This window comes from Tenrec ecaudatus, chromosome 2 (assembly GCF_050624435.1).
Source record: "Tenrec ecaudatus isolate mTenEca1 chromosome 2, mTenEca1.hap1, whole genome shotgun sequence".
Lineage (NCBI taxonomy): Eukaryota > Metazoa > Chordata > Mammalia > Afrosoricida > Tenrecidae > Tenrec > Tenrec ecaudatus.
The window spans coordinates 286,438,422-286,453,676 of record NC_134531.1 but is presented as its reverse complement, the minus strand read 5'-3'; the positions used below and the strand labels follow the sequence as shown (position 1 = coordinate 286,453,676).

General features: G+C 34.6%; 1 protein-coding gene across 6 annotated transcripts in view; it reads right to left on the bottom strand.

The window, feature by feature from the left end:
* ZBTB20 (zinc finger and BTB domain containing 20) overlaps positions 1 to 15,255 on the bottom strand; it is a 968,716-nt gene that overhangs the window by 918,808 nt on the left and 34,653 nt on the right. For 3 of the 6 annotated variants that reach the window (XM_075542504.1, XM_075542495.1, XM_075542505.1), the window contains exon 1: positions 10,928 to 11,151. The exons of 1 other annotated variant lie outside the window; for it this stretch is intronic. The gene's annotated coding sequence lies outside the window, so the exon portion shown is untranslated. Of the gene's footprint in view, positions 1 to 10,927; positions 11,152 to 15,255 lie in introns of those variants that run through there. 2 more of the 6 variants (XM_075542494.1, XM_075542487.1) reach the window with 2 other exon arrangements.

The following is a 15,255-nucleotide window of genomic DNA, read 5'->3' as shown; positions in this document are numbered from 1 at the left end:
ACAACACTCTATCCCTGGTTCATGATTTTGTGGGTCTCTTTAAAATGTATCTTTTGACATGGAGTTATAAAGGCATTAAGAACATCTTCAAAAATATATGCAAAATTAAAGTTTAAAAGCATGCATAGTTTTTACACCTAAAAAGATATATTTCAAAGCTCCTTCAACTGTGAATACCTCTATTTCACTCAAAATATTACTAAATCCACTAACTTCTCATATAAAGTCAATGAGAAATTGAATTCTGTACACTACACTGTGTATACAAAGCATCATTTGTCACTATGATGCATACTTTAACACAAACATCAGAAATGCTGAGGAATCAGTTTTTAAAGCTTACATAGCACAGCTGTATTGATTACATTAACACTCACTAGATTTTTAATGCAAGTGAATTATTTTAAGATCATTAACAATGTCTATAATTGTTTCATAGGTAATACTAAAATTTTCATTCACATAATTTCAATTCTCTAATAAAAAATAAAACAAAAGACGATTCGTTTGAACTGATTTCCCTAATGAATTATTCATTAGGAACTCCAAATTTTACCAAGGCTTCAAGCAAAATAGTACTGGACTGATTAAATGTGGCAACATTATTTGCTCCCTACAAAGGAAACAAATTTTAAGTCCTACAAAGTTTAATTAGCATTTAGTGGTTTGGTGCTTATCAAATGGAGTCTGATCTGGAGGTAAACTGTAAAGCAGTCAGAAATTGTATACTGCATATATCGTTGTTGTCTAGAGCAGATAGAACTAGAGCCCAATCCCAATCTGCCACTTATTAAATCCGCAGTCTTAGGTCAATCACTTACTTAACCATCCTAAATCTAACCTTCCTCATTTGTAAACTGGGTCAAGAAATACCCAACAGCACATGCATGGGGATTAACCAATCCTATAGGCAAAGCTCTTACCAGTTCAGTAATTATGACTATTATCAGTACTTAGGCTCCTGCTGACTGCTCAAAATTTGAATTGTATCTCCAGCTGAAAATTATTTCTCAATGGAAAATGAGAAAAAAATACTCATTTTTTAAACACTGTGTAGGCAATAATTACTAGAGCATATCAGTAATACACATATGTCCTTCAAAGTTAGGCATTGTCATTTGACCTACTCAGAACTTTATAAAGAACTACTGAATCAAGAAAAATTGTATGACTTAGTAAAAAGAGTATAGGCTCTGAATCCTGGCTTTGGAACTTAATAACTATGTGAACTTGGCAATTTTCTCTATGAGCCTCAGTGTTTTCATATGTAACATGGGGAGAAAATCACAGTATGCAATGAATAAATCAATCAGTTGTACAGATTAAATAAAGCAATTTATTCTCATTTTCTTCCTCTCTTAATTTAGGCATTATACAGTAACAATGCTAATTGTTAATTTTCAAGTACAAGTTTTTCTTGTGTAAACTTTGACCTTTGATGTAAAGTGAGTTTCTGTTTACCTGAAGAATAATGTGAGGGATGAGGGTGAACTCAGGTATAACTATAGACGTATTTCAATTATACAGTCAATGAACTAGAGCAGTGATTTTCAAACCTGATACTATGTCAAACTCTATCAGGATTTGTTTTTCCATAAAACTCACCTGCAGAGTTCCAATCTAGAGATTTTCATTTAGAATATTTAGAAACATTTTTAAAGTCCTCACATGAATATGATATGTAATAGGGAAACAAAGTAGAGTTTTCTGAAGTATATGAACCAGGAAAATGCCAGAGTTCTACCCAATACCTGTTAGTTATGAGACTCTGAAAGTGGAATTTTAACAAACACTCTGGATAATTTTTATGTACACTAAAGTTTAAGAACCACTGGATCAAAGTATATTGTTATAATATTGAAATGGGATTTTATTTTTATTCACAATTATTTTAATCTTTTATTTTAATAACTATCTGTCAAAATAAACTTATTAATAAGTGGAAACTTTTATTTGAAGAAAAGATTTAATTTTAGGCTGATAAGCATTATCATTATTAGAGGTTTTTAAACTTAAACATCAGATGACCCTCTACCAAGAAGCATGCCATTCAAAAAGTGTCATGGATATGTTGTGTTTTGACTTAGACTTTTATGATACATTTCTTCTATGATTAGGTCAATGAAATTCTAAATATTATTATTACCATAATGAAATTTTATATGAATCAACCATTTATCTTCACAATAGCCTTATCAAAGGATGGGTAGCATTCATTGCTGCTTTTCTGCAAAGAAGAAAACTGGGCTCATATTTCAAGTATCTTGCCCAAAGTCATATAGTTTCCCAGTATATGTGGTGATAAATAGACTGAAAACCCCATATCTAACTTCCATGTAAAAACATCAAAATTTCAGATTGAACAGTCATCTTTAAGTGTAACAAATGCTACAAAGTAAAACTGCATAAAACAGATTTTTAGTCACATGCACTTGACAGTCCTATACAGAAGCATAGTTTCACCTGGAAGTTTAGACTACAGTTTGTTTACTTTATGATTAAAAGATAGAATGAACATAAAGCTCAATAAACTAAAATCAAAAGTAAAAAACAAATACATGTGAATGCCCATTAGTTATAATACTCTTTACTCAGTCCACTTACAGTTGAACCCATAATTCAGAAAAGGCTCTAAAATAACTTAAAAACACGAGACATGAAAAAAATAATAAGAAGATAAATTATCAAGGGTTCACTAGGAAGGGAGGATGGGGCAAGGGGAAAATGAGATGATGCTAAGGGCCCAAGTAGAAAATGTTTTGAAAATGATGATGGCAACATTATGTATAAATGTGCTTGGCACAATGGATATAGGTATGGATTGTGATAAGAGCCCCCAATAAAATGAGGTTTTTTTAAAGCACAATAGAATAAAAATCAAAGGAGGATGTTAAAATCAGTCAGACATAATGCTTCATTCACTCATGCCTCAAACATGTGCATTCCTTTATGCTGAGCACAACAGAAGGTGCTGACAGCAGAAGGCTTCAAGACTTGGACACTATCTGTAAGAGCTCACAATCTAGCTGGAAGATGCACTTACAATGGCAATAAAACTGTGAGAAGGGCTAACACAATGGTATGCATATTAAAGTTGCTAAAAGAAAGTGAAGGAAGTCCAAACTCACTGCCATCAGTGATTCCAACTTTCCAACTCACAGTGACTCTCTTAGAAAGCCCCAGTAAGTTTCCAAGACTGTAAGTCTTTCTGAGAGCAGAAAGAGTGACTGACTAGTGGTCTCAAACTACAGAATCTCTGGTTAGCAGTCCTGATGTGTAACCTCTATACTACCAAGACTGAGGCTTTAGAAGTGACAAAAATTAGGCTAACGGGGTTTTCAAAATGTTCATGTAAAAGTTGAAATTAATATTTTCTAACCATCTCATCACCCACTCCAATTCCAACACAAACATCCCTGTTTGTGACTACACTTTTCAAAGCATTTTTACTACACTTGAGTGTAAGCAACCACACCCATTCTAACTTCTAAGGTAGTCTGAATTGCCAAACACACTGAAATCTATCATAGAATTTTTGTGTAGCTACTGCAAACCCAGAGCTTAAAATAATGGGCCAAATGTTTGCAACTGTCCCAGTCTTTCCTGTTTGGTGGCTCAGCATCAATAACTCTCGTAGCAACAGGGACACAAGGTGGCACTGTCGTGCTGACATTCATTTCAGGGTCCTTTCTAAAGGACAAATTTGAGAGGAAAAAGGTCTTGCTGCAACAAACTAAACCACACAGTTGTACGACTGGCTTTCTAATTAGGTGCCCCAGCTTTAGTAGTGGCTTTAGAAGGAGCAATGTATTTTACATTTCATGGATATCACATCATCTCTTTATACATTTTCTCTGTTGACTTCTCCAAAATGCCATGTGTATGAATAGAAATATCCAAAGGCTTATAGTGCCAGCTTTGCCAGTAGAAATCCAAGAGGACTGTTTATCATGGCCAAGACTGTGGACGTGGACCGCCTCTCCATCTAGTGGCCGGTGGGAAGGAGTGGAGCCATCAACACCATGTTGTGCTTCACTCAGTTAAAAGTAGCTCTTTTATCAAACCACCCATACATAATTGAGACAGACTTAGTGAAATGTGACATGTCTTGCTTTATTGTGTTTAATGAATCATGAAATAGGTCTGAGGTAAGAGAACAACAATAAAAAATGAAGAACTTGTGATCTCTCAGACCACATGACTCCCCTTTACTTTTTTATCATTATCAACCTAAATTCCTCTCCACAGGCTTGTGATTAAGCTATAGTTAGAAAACTATAAGTACTATTATCTACATCTGTAACTATCTAAAATGAAATCACGTATCCTTTAAAATAAAATAAAATCTATAAAGGAGCTCCCCAACCCCACCCTTCATTTTACAAACAAGGGAACCAAGGAACAGAGATTGTTATAGAACCAGCCATGCATTAGGACCTAAGTTAGGAGTCCACATCCAACCACTTAAAATTGTTTCAGGAACGAGGTGGGCATCACTAGTTTATGCCTCCTGATCCCTAACAAACACACTCTCTACCACACCACATTGGTTCTCTCAACATAAAGGAAAATATTTCATTTCTGAAACATGTACTCACATATTTATGCTAAGTTAAAAGGATTGAAACTATTTTGTATTGTCCAAATACATCTTCCAATTCATGAGTATATTCTGAACCTATTTTTCAAAATTCTGATTAAAACTAACCAATTACTCAAATTCATTCAGCACTTAGAAAGTAAAACATTGAGTGGGACAGGGAATGAGGTAATATGTGCTGGTCAAAACAATTATACAAAATGGTTCCAGAAAGCCTTTATGTCAAAATAAGCCTAACCTCACTCAAACTGATAGAAAGTTTAGAGTCGTTGTTTTGCTTAATATAGAAATGTTTTACTTTTTTTGGTTTAAGAAAGGGGAAAAGAGTTATTCAGTCAATCTCTTCATTTTAATTGGGCTCACAGTATTGTTTTGGAACATGCTTTGGGAATATTTTGTTGTGAAGGTTTCTTATCAAAATAGATGTAATCTGTCCACCAACTATAAAAATCTGCTTAAAATTCCCAAGTTCAAGGGTTAACGGCAAAAGATTGAAGAAAAACCTGGCAGTGGCTGTTTTAGGAATGTGAGATGTCTTGACCTTTTCTTCAGTGATCTACGCTTGGTGGTGCCATTCTGAACTGCCTTGGGCTGACGAGGATATTTCGGTAGATTTGCTTTAGACAGATAAAAGTAGAAGCTAATGCTGTGTAGGGATAGGCCTGATGGTTTTTACTGAAGGCTGGAAAGCATGTCTTTTTCTTCTATTTTTCTTTTAAATTTAGAAATAAAAGTCTTGACCACCAATATGTCAACTTTGCTCTAATCCTTATTTCTACTTGCTTCTTAATTTTATCTAGTCCTGTCTAGAAAAAAAATGGGAAAAGGATAAAGATCACTGTTGATTTGAGGAATGGCAAAAAGAAAGGCCTATTCCCGTTCTTTCTGCCTTACCTAACCACCTGACCAAAGGTGCAAATGACCAAGAAAATGGAACTATCAGTAAATATGTACAGACTCAAAGTATAGTTATTGAACCAAGAGGAATTTTTGTGTGACACTATTAAAAATGGAGTAAGGAAAAGTAGTCAGCAAAAGACATCTTTGTGGCTGTATTTGTCCAGTTCCTATTTAAACAATAAAAGATAAATATTTTCTGATAGCTTAAATGTCTTGGGATCTAAATAAGGTCCATATGTTTAAAAACTCCAGTTATCACAACCCATACATACATCAATTAAGAAAAGCACCCTTATAAATTCGTTGCCCTCATGGATTGTGATGAGAGTTGTATGAGCCCCAATAAAATTATTAAAAAAAAGAAAAAATCTAGTTATACAGCTTACATATAATACATACGTCTACATAGCCCAGAATGTTCACAGTTCTCAACTAGCAATAGTTTTCAACTAAAGCTTAATGTAGTTTCTGAATAAATTGACAGCATTCCTTTAATTTTCTACAAGTTATATTTCATTTACTGGAAGAAGCTCAAAATATGGAAGGAATTTGCCTACAACAAATCATAATTTGATTATAGTAGTAATTCAAAGAAAAGTTTTGAAAGGTAAAAAGTAAATACATAGTCTCATTAGGTAAAAAATTACAGCTTTCTAAACATTCCAGAGAATTAAAATTGAAATAATTTAAATTCAAACAGTATTTTTTAAAGTTTACATTAAGATTTTTTTCCTAAAAACAAAATAATACTATTTTATGTAAGATGTGATGATTGGCATTCTTACACTTTTAGTTTCAAGTATTGAACTTTTTAGTTTTTAAAAACTCAAGCCTCCCTCAAATAGTCTTATATTTATTTAACGTAAATCTTTATATTTGTAATTTATTATGGAAAGTTTTCAAATAAATTATCAGCATTTAAATGCATAATATATCATGTAAATGTTAAATTCATCATATCTTGAAATATAAGTGTTTTGTACCAAAATCACTTCTATAATCAAGTAGGAACATACATTGTGCTTTAATTACTCCCCTTTTATCCATTTCAAAGGGAAAACTGAATATTCAGAAATAATAAAATCTCAGTTTCCACCTGAGAACTAAATAGCTCAATGAACCCATAGCTCTTGCTCCTATCAGACTTGGAAGTCAAGTGCTAATTCTTCTGAGGTGAAGTAAGGAGGTCAGAGATGCATTGGTTAACTAATCTACAAAATACCTGGGAATGGAGTTGCAGTTGAGTGCCAAAAGATGCCAGAATGGCAAGCTCCATGTCCCCAAGTTAATTATTTTCAAGTGAGCTGTAGTATCACCAAAAGAATTGATCCTGGAGCAGAAAGAGAAGTTATGAAGCCAGCATGGAGAATAATTTTTCCACTGTTTGGTATAGGACTCACCCATCACTTCCTCATTCTTAGAGTGTGGCAGAAGTCTTTTTCCCTATAAACCTTTGAATGCTATTTCCAACATGTGTGTTGAGGGTTATACATATACAATAGTACTAATAGATGGCATTATATCAGTCCACCACCTCAGCTTGCTAATGCTGAAATGGGAAGTAAGAGAGTTCAAGTATATTTTTTATATATTAAACATAATAGCTATCAATGGTATTTGATTATTAAATGCATAATACCTGTATTGCCTTATAATAGGAAAACATGGTTTTAGGCATTTTCTAGAATTTCAAAGATAAGGATTTTGTCCTTGGGCTTGGGAAAAATTAAAACTCATTTTGCTAGGTCTCTGATGTGGCATTAGCTGTAGCCCCTGGAGATTGAACAAAATGGCAGAAATTACTTAGGAAAAGGAAATACATTAAATACAGTTTTTATGAAAATATAAGCTTCAAGTTTTGTTAAATACCTAGAAATCCTTTACATACTTGGAAAATTTTAAATAAAGAATCAAATTTCCAAACATTTCAGAGTTAGAATGGGTATACTATTTTACTTTGTTGGAAGTAATCCACTGAAAAATAGTTTGCTTATATATATATATAATATATATATAGAATATATAATTTGTCAAACTTTTTTTTTAAGTAGCCTCCAAGGCAAGTCAGGTCTGACATCCATGATCAACATGCCAAGCTATAGAGACTACCCTTGGGGGTGAAGATGGCGAGAACAAACAGCATTAAAAGAATGTCAACATCAGTCCATCTTTTGCCAGAAAGCATCACAGGTTAGCGATATCAGCCAGATGCTGCTTCCACATATCTAGCCAGACCCTGGGGCAATACACTTGTTCAGGGTCTGAACTTGGCTTCCCACGTGGTAGTATGACTAGCCACTACTCAGGCTTGAACAGTCCAGGACCACAGCCTCTCTGACAATTTCTATATTTATAGAAAGCCAGAACATGCATAGATAACCACACAATTGGATATTTATGAAGTGCCAGATTTTATGAATACAGGAATTTGTTAATCAGCACAAGGACTAATCTTTAAAATTCAAAAAATAGATAAATAAACAGGAATGTCATGTATTTATTAACATTTCAGGGGAAGTACGCAGCTGCTATCTTTTTGATGAATGTAGGCTTCTGGAGGAAAAATAAAGGAAAAGTATCAGCAATTTCTAAAACCATAACGAGTAAAACCCAGGAATTCACTAGTCTGTATATCAAAAATAATCATAGCGATTCTACCCTCACGTTAGGAGAAAATAAAAGAAAGTTTAAATTGGCATGTGCTGAGCTTTTGAATTATATTGTCTGGCATTCCACTGTTTTCATTCTATTTGAAGAGCCAAAGCTGATTTTGATCGGAAATAAAGTTAAAAAACACACACGTCACTCAGTACTAAATTGTTTTAGCTACAGGGCATGGCAAAGCATGAAATAACTGCTCTAGAGCACTTCCTCATGTGGCTGTATTAGATAACTGTCTGCTCCAACATGAAACTGAAATGCACTATGACCTGAGCAAGGCTTCGGGATCCAAACAGGCAGGTTCCATGTGCTAATAAAAGGAGCACACCCAAAACATCAAGACCGGTCGTGAATTTTGTTGGCACTCCATGACCTTCCTGTGACACAAGCTTTTCAGCTTTCCAAACCCTTACACAGCGGAGTACACTGGTTTTGAGTTTGCTTATGCACATGTTACAATATTGTGCTGTGTTTAGATGGTGAAAAGTCAATCCCCAAGAGGACCACGATTATTTTACTAACTGAAAATATTTTTAAATAGCTGAGAATTATGTGAAAAAATATATGCACATCCTAAAAAGTCAACCAACCATAGAAAAATAATTTTTCTTGCTTTTATTCCTCCTAGGAGGTAAAAAAGAAAATTTCATCTTCTCTGTATCTCCATTTTTTTTTGTTTGCTTGAGATTAACATAAACATTCTTAACATGAATTATGTTAAATGTCATATCTACAAAGAATCTGTCATTGCTTTATTCTTACATGTATTACAATATTACATAAATGCATATTTATACCCATAACTATCTCCACACACATATGTACATAGACAAAAGAGAGTGGCTGATTAAAATTTGCTTTTGAAAGTAACCAAAAACCATCGAGTCGATTCCAACTCATAGCTCTAACCTTGCTAACTATGGGGAATGACAGGTACGTGACACACGCTTTTGAAATGCCAGTTTTGAAATAAGTGTTTAAGTCAAGAGTCCTAAATGGAGACATTTTTTTTTCCTGTGTACCATATTAACAGAAACTCTTCCAAAAGTTATTTTTCAACCTTTGGGTGTGTGTTTGGTGGGTAAGGGAAAAAATATCTTACAGCACCCGATTTAGTACGTTTTGGATTGGTACTACCCTTGATCGAAATTAGCCTTGCCAGCTTAAAAGACAGTTTAGGAAATATATACAAATTAAAAAGTCACAGAATATATTTTTTAAAAGAAGAAGAGGGAAAAGGACTTTTAACAGCAAAAGTTCACCACCCTCCTTCAATAATGGATTTTTAATAAACATTTCACTAGGTCTGAACCTTGAGGATGGGTTAAGGAATCTGCTCTAGTGTCCCAGGTGGGTTAAGAATATTGCTTTATGGACTTCTTTGTGTTGTCTGAGAAGCCTAATGGAATTTAAAAAAAAGAAAAGAAAAAGTCTGCCACTTCTGTTAAATAAATAATTTATTACAAATAAGGTGATTGTTATTATCAAAGATCTCTGCAGTTCACCATCCATTTTCTGTCATTGTTTATGTATATACTGAAAACATTTATATGTCTTACTATCTGACATAATTTTTATCAAGTGACCAGCAGTTTCACTCTCTGACAAATTTGAATAAACTTCCATTAAAGAATCCATTTCAAATAGAACTATTTAACTGCCCTTTTGAGTTTCTATGGACTCTGTTCTGGGAAAACTCTTCAGTAATGTCAGCTAGTTGTGAAATGCAACTTTTCCCACCATGAAGAAATAAAAGGAGAAAAGGAAAAAGAAAGCATCTCAAAACTAGTTTGAAATAACAAATACATTATTTATAACCCCTGAAATGTTAAATGAATACTTACAGTCCTTGCACAAGATGGCCTGATATACTTCAGAGCTTCTACTTTGTAAAAAGATGGTCACAGTCCCCCTGCTCCTCCCACCCCAGCATAAATAAACAGTAACATTCTAAAAGGAAACGGCTCTAGGATTAAAAACTGCTTGTTAGCAAAGTTTGCATTCTTACTAACCATAGTGATATCCCTATAAACGTAAAAGTCCATCTGCAAAAATAAGAGTTAGAGAACAAAGTACCTTATTCCTTTCCAAATACATCCCCCAGATGTATTACAGAAGACTGTGTGGTGATAAAAATAATTACTTGATTCTTCCCCACCCTTTGCTCCTGCCCCTCACCACGGGGCCAAGGCCATCAAACAAATATGCTCACAAAATATTCAACCTGCTTCCAGGATTTAAACAGTAAACATGGACTTTAAACTTCAATGTAAAACAAAGAACAAGAGTCTCACTTTAGTAATGCCCACACTGGCACTGCAGCTAAAACTCACTGAAATACCAACAAAACCCAGTTAGCAATAAATAAGGACAACATGATATATAGACAGACAGATGGAATTGCGTCAACAGACAAGAAAAGCAAAGAGACTTAGAAACATACAGAGGGGTCTGTTTTAGAAGAGTGAAAGATACTGATTTATTTTGTATTCTAATGAGAAAAATAAATAAATAGGTTTGTTTTCAATTATTTTTAAAGTAATGAAACTGAATCACAAGGGCACACCCTGAAATAAGTAGTTAGAAAATTAGTAGAGGGTAGGCCTCCTGAAAATACTCTGAATTTTAAGGAAGCTCTGTTAAACTTAAATAAATTAAAATTAAAGAGGGGGAAAAGAAAAGCATTGGGGGCCAAAGGAGAGGCTAGGTAGAGAGGGGTGAATTGAGGAAGCAGAATTTTTTTTTTATAAAAGTTGTCTGCCCTACCTTCTTCCCCAGCGCTGAGTTTCTCTTCTCATAATCGGTGTCTCCCTGGAAGTACAGTGTGAGTGGTAATGACTGCCTGCCTCCCTAATGAGTCCATTTTCCTGCTCTTGATGTTGTGTATATACACACACTGCAACCTACCTTACAAACCACAGAGACGGGAAGAGAGAGAGAGAGCAACAGAGAGGGAGGGAGAGGGAAGGCAGAGAGAGAGAGAGAGAGAACACAAGCGAGTGAGAGAGAAGAGGGGAGAAAGAAAAACAGAAAGAAACAGAGAGAAAGACACAGACAAAGCCCTCCTACCAGACAGCAGACAGCCCTCCTTCCCCTATCCAGCAAAATACAACTCGCCTAAAGCAGCAACAGGTTCAGTATTGCCAGACTAACAGAGTGAAAAAGGTATATTTTCTATAATATTACTGCTTGCAAATAAACAGTTTAAGAGCAGCTGGCTCCACCTTCTTTATTTATGCTCCATTATGAGGAATGTATTGTTTCAGTTCTGGCACACAGTACATGTAATTATCATAAATACATTTTTTTGCATATTAGCAGAGAATAGTGAAACGCATAGCTTATTTGTGCAGCCTTTTAAATTTATTCTTTTTAATGTGAGAAGATTGTCAACAAATCTGCTCTGACAAAAGCCTAGTAATGATTTTAAAGTCAGAGCAGTCTTAAAGGAGGCTCTGTAAGAAGCAGACTCCAAACAATAGGAAAACTGATCTCAGACAAAACTGATAACTGCAAAGAAGAAATCACTGCTCAGGAAATAAATCAAGACTATAAACAAAAATGCAGACAAAGGCAGAATTAAGTTTAATTAAGTAACGAAGAGACTAGTAATGTACAAAGAAGGCAGAGTGGTTTCTTATTGGAAGCATCTATCTGTACAAACATCACAATGCAATGTACTCTGTGTGAACAGGTGCACTGCATATAGTACATAGTGTTACATCGACAGAAATAAATCCCATAAGGAGCTAGCCCAGCAAACAGGACAAGGTTTCATAGAATATAAGGCCGAAACTAGAGCAGACACTCCTTGTTCTTTTATTAGTGGGCAGAAGCAAAAATTATAAAGGCTTCTAAACAGAGCTTCCTTAAGAGAAAAAAAAAAGCAAACCGTTTTTCTTTGTCTGATACCTCTAACCAAATTTTATCACCTGCAAAAACTAAAACAATGCTGTGTTGACACTCCTCACCCCATCGCATTCTCCCTACCCCCATCCTCCCTCCAGATGCCTTTTCTCCTCTAAGTGATATATATGCAACTAAGGAATTAAAATCATCAGAAAATAAATCTAGATCCAAGCTATTCACACTGTCCCTCAATTTTTCAAACTATTTTTTCAAAACTAGACTATGCTTGATGTTTCATGCCGTCTTTCAGCACTACACACACAGTCTCCCAGGTTATGGACATCTGACTTTAAGTACAATCCATGGTGAGGAGCCAACTGCACAAAGCCTATTAAAAATCCAAGGTACATACAATGGGCTTTAATAATAAATCCTTGATACTTTGTGACCTACATGAGAATATTATTACACTACTATTATGCTAAAGATGTTTCAGTGTTTCTTTAATGGTCTTTATACTTAGAGAGGCATACTCTATACTAAGACAAACATTTGACTACTGTTTTAGATATGGTTATCAACTATACCTAACTGTTGCAGTTTATGTACAAATTTAAATAAAAGGCAGGCTTCAAATTAAAATGGAAATTGTTTATAATCCAGGACTGCCTGTGTTTACTTTGATACTCACTTTCTTTAATATATTTCTATATAATTTGTCACTTTATAGGACTTAGGAATTTTAGAATAGAGACTAAATTTTATGTAATAAACATTTTACATAAGAAATATATTGAAAAATGCATAAGTAAAGCATCTTAGGTACGGAAACCTTGGGATTTCAACAGCAATAATTCTAAATATGTTAGTTGTTGGTAGATGCCATCAAGTCGGTTCCAACTCCTAGCAACACTAGGCACAACAGAACAAAACCCTTCTTGGTCCTGGGCCATCCTAACAATTGCTCTTCTCTTTGAGCCCATTGTTGCAGCCGCCTTGTTGAGGGCCTTTCTCTTTTATGCTGCCCTTCAACTTGACCAACTACAATGTCTTTTTCCAGGGGTTGGACTCTCCAGACAATGTGTCCAAAGAATATGAGACAAAGTCTGGCCATGCTAGACTCTAACGAACATTCTGGCTCCACTTCTTCCCAAACAGATCGGCTTGCTCTTTTGCAAGTCCGTGGTGCTTTCAATATGCTTTGCCAGCACCATAGTTTAAATGCATCGATTTGTCTTTGGTCTTCCTCTTTCAGTATCCAACTTTCATCTGCATATGAAGCAAATGAAAAAAACCATATACTTGAGTCAGGGGCACCTCAGTCCTCAAAGTAACATCCTTGCTTTTCAACACTTGTGCCGCAGATTTACCTCTGGGATGACATCAGGAACATCATCCATGAAAAGAAGCAAAAGGTCATTAAAAAGACAAGAAAAGAAAGAATCAAAGTGGATGTCAGAAGAGATTCTGAAACTTGCTCTTAATCGTAGAGTAGCTAAGGTAAATGGAAGAAATGATGAAGTCAGAGATGGCAGAAAATTTCAAAAATCAGCTTTGGAAGACAAAGTAAAATATTATAATAAAAAGTACAAGACTATACAGTTAGGAAACCAAAAGGAAGAATATGCTCAGCATGTCTTAAACTGAAAGAACTAAAAAAAAAATGTTTTTTTAAATTCAGGCCTCAAGTTGCAATATTGAAATCCAAAGTATATTAATTGTAAAAACTTTGTTTTTAAGAGTTTTATATAACTTAGTGTTTTAGCATACCATAATCAGAATGTGTTCTGTTTCATAAGGTATTTACTATATACCTTTCAATTCCTTCATTTAAAAATCTATTTTCAATTAATAAAATAAATAATTCAATTACTTAGATAACATATATATTTATTTTATCTTCACTTGACTCCCAAAGATCTCATTAAGAATGTCATTTAAGTTTTGGGTCATCTTCAGAACACAAATCATTGCTGTTTGCAAATATTTTAAGCTAGAGAGCCTACAGTAGAGAAATGAGAAGGGCAAAGTCAAGGTACACATTATGCAGAGCGTCCTGGGAAAGTTATATTTTTAAAAAATAAGAATATAGACATTCAGGCATCATTAGAAACCAATAAATCTAATTATCTGTTGTTGCACTAGGGATCTATGCCTCTCAAGTGTGACTGCATAAGAGAGAAGACACACAACGACAGTAATAAAATAGAGCTCTAATGTTGGTCACGTGTCTTTAAGACAAACATTTCTAAAATATAGCGAAGAGTGCTTAAAGTCCCAACATTAACACCACCCTTTACTGCTTAGCACAGCAATTCCATTTCATACTATTAAAATTATTGTTTCTCTGAAGCTCCATTCAAATTTATTAAGAAAATTTCCAATTAAAACAGCACATAAGCCTTACAGTTTGACAGGCTGATTCAGATTTGATATGTGTATGCACACACATTTCAAAATAAGACTATAGGTATTATTTATTGGCTCATCCCATTTCAACCCCAAAACATGAAGACAATGTTTGATTTCTAGAAGTAGGAGGTAAACACCTATAAAGGACTAAGAAGGCTCCTAACCTTTTCTGAAGAGCTAGCTAGTTAGATTTAGAAGAGAGTAGCAAATAATTTTTCTAGGTGGAAAAATGCATTGTATTTCGGTATTTTTTACATATCTTCCCACTTTACTAGATTCCAAGTGCAATAAATAGCACATTCTTATTACTTTCTAAAGATATTCTTCCTTGCTGGGACTAGGGACATGGAAGACTGGTATTAACCATGGCATTGTATGAACCAACAGCTCAATCAACTGTCAGATTCCAGAAATTAGCAAATTATTGAATTAAATTATTTCCTTTGTTGATATTCCCTGGGGCAAGTAAACTTGGTCCCATAGAAAGATACAAAAAAAAAAAAAATCACTGCCATTGGGTAGATTTCAACTCATAGAGACCCTGATTCATAATAACTATATATTACAAGTTAGAATTGCTCCTGTGGGTTTCTAAGACTGTAACTCTTTCTAGGAGTAGAAGTCTCATCATTCTTCACAGGAGCAGCTGGTGGTTTTGAACTGCTTTCCTTGAGGCCAGCAGCCCAGTGTTTCAACACTATGCCACCAGAGCTTCTTTAGTGACAGGTAAAACTCGATTCTAGATCCCATGTTACTACAAATAGTTCATACACCTTTGGCCATTCACATAACCACTCGGGGTTTTGGATTCTGGATAATAAAATAATAGAAAC